Source organism: Triticum urartu, unplaced genomic scaffold, assembly GCF_003073215.2.
Source record: "Triticum urartu cultivar G1812 unplaced genomic scaffold, Tu2.1 TuUngrouped_contig_5056, whole genome shotgun sequence".
NCBI lineage: Eukaryota > Viridiplantae > Streptophyta > Magnoliopsida > Poales > Poaceae > Triticum > Triticum urartu.
In genome coordinates, this window is record NW_024115697.1 from 6,289 (window position 1) to 11,911 (window position 5,623).

Consider the following 5,623-nt stretch of genomic DNA (forward strand, 5'->3'; position numbering starts at 1 on the left):
CCATTCATTAAATATATTTTCGTATTATATTTGTTAGATATTATAGGTGTTGATACTTTCTAACATGACGCTGTTAGCTATTTTCAAATCTGCTTCTCTCCAAGTAGCATTTGTCCCGATACAATACGACGGCAGATGATGCGCGGAAGCAACACCAGTCTGTTTAGACGTATGACGTACAGTACCATCCATGATAGAAGTGCATCTCAAGTATTCTAACCTAGCTAAACACGAATGCATCACCAAGGAAATACGCATGGTCAGCCACCGAGAGAGGCATGCAAAATGCAAATGCGGGTCTACGGATTAAAACTATGTAGTAGTATGTATGATTCCATTCCATGAAGTTGGACGACGATCCATACGAAATTAGATGCAATTGTACTGAGAAAAATAACATGATGATTATCCCTTTCTCCTCATCACAAGTTCACCACAATGAAATGCTGATTCTTCTTCTTCTTCATTACAGATCAACTCTCAAGTATCACAACATTACTCTCTCAGAGTTCAGGCCTACATGCATGGCATCAGTTGTCCCATTTGAAGGCGACGGGGCTCCTGACCCGGTGCTTCCTGTTCTCCCAGGCGATGTGGCCGAACTCCCACGTGCCGGCCGTCCTCGCCTTCGCCCCCGCCTCGCTGCTGAACTGCACGCTGTAGCTCCTCTTCTCCTTCGGCCACCTGAACTCCAGCGTCGCCGGCGTCACGGTCACCTTCACCCCGTCGGGCACCGCGACCGTCACGTTGTAGCTCTCGGGGCGCGCCGACACCATGGTCACCGTCCGCGTCAGCGTGCGGACGCGGGTGCAGCCGTCGAACACCACCACGAACGACGGGTAGTTGAGGTTGGCCACGCCGCTGGGGATCGTCCTGTCGCACTTGCTCAGCTCCGGCACGAACTGCCGCATCTGCTCCACCGTGTAGTTGAGGGTGCAGAGGAAGTCGACGTAGTCCTGCGTGCCGGCGTCGTACACCAGGCCTGGGTCCATGGCGAGCCGCGGGAGCACGAACCCGGCCCCGGCCGCCAGCGGCGTCGCGCCCATGACGGCGGCGCCGATGGCACTGCCGCTGTCCACGATGTCCCTGCCGTCCTTGTCGAGCGGGCCGGCGGTCGTCACCAGCGCCGAACGGATCATGGCCGGCGTCCAGTCGCCGTGCCGCTTCTTGATCAGGGCCGCCACGCCGGCCACGTGCGGGCACGCCGTCGACGTCCCCGAGAGGATGTTGTACTCCACTCTCCGCGCGTCCATGTCGGGGCGGCACCAGACCAGGCGGCGAGGATGTTCACTCCTGGCGCGATGACGTCCGGCTTGATGATCTCGGGGACAATCGGGTTGGGGCCCCGCGAGGAGAAGCCCGCCACCATCGGCGCCCGGTTCTCGCCGGTGATCGTGCAGCATGTTATGTTAGAGTTATGTCGAATATTATTGTACAAGTTAGGTTACAGTTGAATTTAGAGTTGTACGGTGTGTGGACAGGATATGGAGTCGTGTTCAAGTAGGACATTTATATCCTAGGCCTCTCATATATACCGAGGGTAGACACACAATGTAACCTATGCCAACATAATAGCACGGGCACGCGGGGGAGCCGGTGGCGTGTGCCGGCACCCGGGCGGCCGGAGTGCGGTATTGTGACGGTGTCATGGGGAGGAGCGCCCGTAGTCATGTCCCGGGGATGTAGCCATATCGGTGAACCTCGTTAACAAATCTCGGTGTCGTGCCTTGTGTGATTGCTTGGTCCTCAATAAATCGACGGAACGCCTCAGATTTATTCTAATAAGTGATATTATGAGCAAGTGATATTATGAGCAAGGTTTGAGGAGGCCGCAGATCGTTGATCTAGAGGAAAAACTCGACTTGGATCAAGGTTGTTCGCTGATAACATGTTGCCTGCGGGGCGCCATGCGCGGACGAGAAATCGATCTGGAAGCGAGCAGCTACAAGAAGCAATTCGAAGCGGGAGACAGATCGATTAAGTTGGACGCCGGTCGGGCGGCTGGTGCGTGCAGTCAGCAGATGGGATCGAATCCGATCGGAAAGCAACTTGGTGGCGGCGGCGGCGGAACGTGCGTCAGGACTCGGAAGACGTAGCGATCGAGCCGAGGTGGCTAGTGACTACACAACAGGAGTCATAGCAGGCCGTGGCCCATGGACCGGTGCAATAGGTGGCCGATAGGCACTGGGCTGGAGCTGACAAGGCCCGTGTTGGGCTGCTGGGAGCTGCAGGTGAGACTTGTGCATGGTCAGAGGGGAACCGGGACAAAGCGCAAGTGCTGGAGAGTTGCAGGAGGATGTACGTATAGGTGCATGAGATTTGTTTATAAAAAAGAGAGAATCTGCAACGTATGGTATATACTGTGTCATGGACAGCAATGATATAGAACGAGGAGCGATGGGACTTGTGGACGCATGCATGGTGCAGCCACGGAAGATACCATGGTAATAACTCTTTTTTAGGGTTGTATTGCTAATTGCATAGATGTTTGTACCAGGAGGTTTGCATGTTGCCGTCACATGCAAACGAACGTGCTTGTTGTCCAGGAGTAGTTGGAAGATAAAATAGCTTGTCTTGGCTGCTAGGGGTACACGGACAAGTGCTAGCAATGGATAAGGAAAATAATTTTGCAAGGAATCAGGTTTGCACGGAAGGTTTTTCTGTCAAGATTGCTAACAAGGTTCAAAGAGTATGTGGCGAGGATGGCGACGTGCGTATAAGGCTTGGAGGAGTCTGGAGCGCGCCGTGATAGGATTATGCAAACACAAGGCGTCAAGGCAATGCACAGATGTGCGAGGCGGACACGACGCAGGGTGAAGCATGGTTGCAGTCGGATAATTTCGGCTGGGTCGGACTGGACTGTCTGACGGATCGACGGGGATGTCGGTCAAAGCAGAAGACGGCGGTGATTTCAGCGACGACGACATAGGAGCGTGATGCTGATGGTGGCCGACTTCTGGGGCGTGGAAACACGTGGTGCATGCTTGAGGGCTTGTGCGGCTTCGACAGACTATTGCGCAAGGTTGATTCAAGACGGTGCACATGAGAGCTTGGAGTCGACAGGGCACGGGAGGGTGGCACGTACAACCACCATGGAGTCATGTTGAAGGTGGAGTTGGAGTCTGACGGATGACTACACTCTGAGCTGATGAAGGGGCTACGGCGTAAGTTAACGGAGAGTCGAAGCCTATTCCAGCGGGTAAAGCGAGAGACACGTGGATCGGACTGGGCGCCAGTGGTCTGATGGAGGCGTGATACTCGACATCCGTAGGTGATGATCGATGGTTCTCTGTAGTGAGAGTTGAGACAGTGGGGGCTAGCTACCCGGGAGACTCGACCAGGACAGCAGAGACTCGAGGCGGTGATAGCGGCGAGGTGTGCGGTAAGCACGGGACACAGCGACATGCCAGGGCACCGGTGGTCAGATATATTGTTAAACAAAGTGTGCATGGGGTGCTGAAGCAGTGTTGACGAGTACCGAATTCAAGTTGGTGACTAGGTCTATCGGTGCCGGTTGATGGACAGGAGTTGACCATGAAGAATCTGAGAAAGTGGCCGAAAGTCTGAAATTGTCAAAGGCTGAGAGAGTACATGGTCGTATATTTTGTGGTGTTCAGTGCACATTGCAAAGTGCGGATCATAAGTATAGAAGGAGACGGAGTGCTATAGCTATGGGACATGTCAAAGACTATCCGGGAAAAAAGGATGAGACAACTGTAAATTTGACTCAGGGTGACACAGGGCAACGGTGAAATTCCTTCAAGTTTCAGACAGACGGTCAAGAAAGAGAGGTGATGTTGAGTTCAGGTAACTCTTATTTGTGGCGTCCAATACGTGAGTTGTTCATTTTCACGCAGACAGTGGTCGGTGTGTGATGGTGTTGAACGGATTCTTCGAAAGTTGGGAGCACAAAGTAGAGTATTGAGGAACTTAATTTTGCTCGAGTATTGACTGAAAAAGACGAGAAGGGACTATAGTTGCAGGTGGAGTCATATGGAGTCTGGGAGTAGCAGCGGTGCTCATGGCGTATCTCAAGTCCAATGTACATGGAGGTTCGACGCATGGACGAATTCAAGGTGGTGGAGAATATTCGTCAAGGTGGAGTTTGTTAGAGTTGTGTCGAATATTATTGTACAATAGGTTACAGTTGGACTTAGAGTCGTACGGTGTGTGGACAGGATATGGAGTCGTGTCCAAGTAGGACACTTGTATTCTAGGCCTCTCATATATACCGAGGGTAGACACACGATGTAACATATGCCAACATAATAGCACGGGCACGCGGGGGAGCCGGCGGCGTGTGCCGGCGCCCGAGCGGCCGGGGTGCGGTATTGTAGAGGTATCATGGGGAGGAGCGCCCGTAGTCAGGCCCCGGGAATGTAGCCATATCGGTGAACCTCGTTAACCAATCTCGGTGTCGTGCCTCGTATGATTGCTTGATTCTCGGTAGATCGACGGTAGCCTCGGATTTATTCTAACAAGCAAGTTGCGTCACCACACGATGCATACCATCTTCCAGCTTGACCAATGTTAAGAAAGAGGGGCATATACAAGAGAGACTAGGTATTAATGGCGAGATTCCACAAGAGCAGAGTGGTACGTCAAGGGCCGGTCAGACCCACGAGAGCAGAAATCATTGTAGTCCAAGTCCCTCTTGGCTGCTACAACAACAACGGGAGAGCATGAGCAGGCTCAGTTGTGCTAAGGCCTAAGTGTATATAGGATAGTTGATAACTAGCGATTGCTACTGAACGAAAGGGGTTTAGCTGACCTGTCGCTCTCACTCCACATTTGCACATCCACCACTAGCGAGGAGGAGCTCTCTCTTTCTCCCATTGTAAGTATGGAAGAACTAATATGACAACAAAGGTCAGTCAGTATCAGTACCCCTAATCACTTCATGGCTAATGTAATTTTAATAACTAGATGAAAACAATATACAGAGCTGTTGATGAACTGACCAGTTATCAGTATGACCACTTCACAGTTCAAAACTTCAGATGCGCATGCGAATGGGATCCCGGCGTTTCCAAACTACACTTCTGATCACTCAGTCGGTCTTGCTCCCAACACTAGGATGTTTGTTCGCTTCAGCTGCAGGGTTACCCTGCTCAAATATCATGTCTCGGCCCCATAGATATCAAGATACCTGAAATTTTAAAAATGATCCCATTCTGAAGGAAGACTAATTCCTCCTAGCATGTACACTCAAGGAAGCATCAGGGGTTACCTTTCTCCGGTTGGCTCTAGTAAGCTCTAGCAAATTTCGAACCAATCAACAGTGTACCATAAGTCAGGCTGCATCATGAGTTGCTCTAGCTTTGCCCGTGGTGGTCAGGAAGTCTATTGTTCATTTGTTCTGCAAAGTTTGGTAACAAAAGAAGGCTTTTCAGATTCCATACACAAAGCAGGAGCGTTTTAATTGAGAGTCCAAATGCCTATCTTTTAGACTAGATTTAACATGTATTCCCTCCTTGTTAGAGTTGTGTCGAATATTATTGTACAAGTTAGGTTACAGTTGGACTTAGAGTCGTACGGTGTGTGGACAGGATATGGAGTCGTGTCCAAGTAGGACACTTGTATTCTAGGCCTCTCATATATACCGAGGGTAGACACACAATGT

At 51.3% G+C, this 5,623-nt stretch overlaps 1 long non-coding RNA gene and 1 pseudogene across 2 annotated transcripts; both read right to left on the reverse strand.

The window, feature by feature from the left end:
• Positions 1 to 485: 485 nt before the first annotated feature.
• LOC125528711 lies at positions 486 to 1,411 on the reverse strand (annotated as a pseudogene).
• A 3,095-nt stretch (positions 1,412 to 4,506) lies between these two features.
• LOC125528713 lies at positions 4,507 to 5,383 on the reverse strand. Of its 2 annotated transcripts, none has more exons than XR_007292455.1 (4): positions 5,231 to 5,383; positions 4,962 to 5,149; positions 4,772 to 4,852; positions 4,507 to 4,658 (listed from the first exon to the last, which is right to left on the reverse strand). It is a non-coding gene; the product is annotated as an uncharacterized LOC125528713 (long non-coding RNA). The 2 variants fall into 2 exon arrangements; XR_007292456.1 differs by having other exon boundaries at positions 4,507 to 4,661.
• Between the last annotated feature and the right edge of the window lie 240 nt (positions 5,384 to 5,623).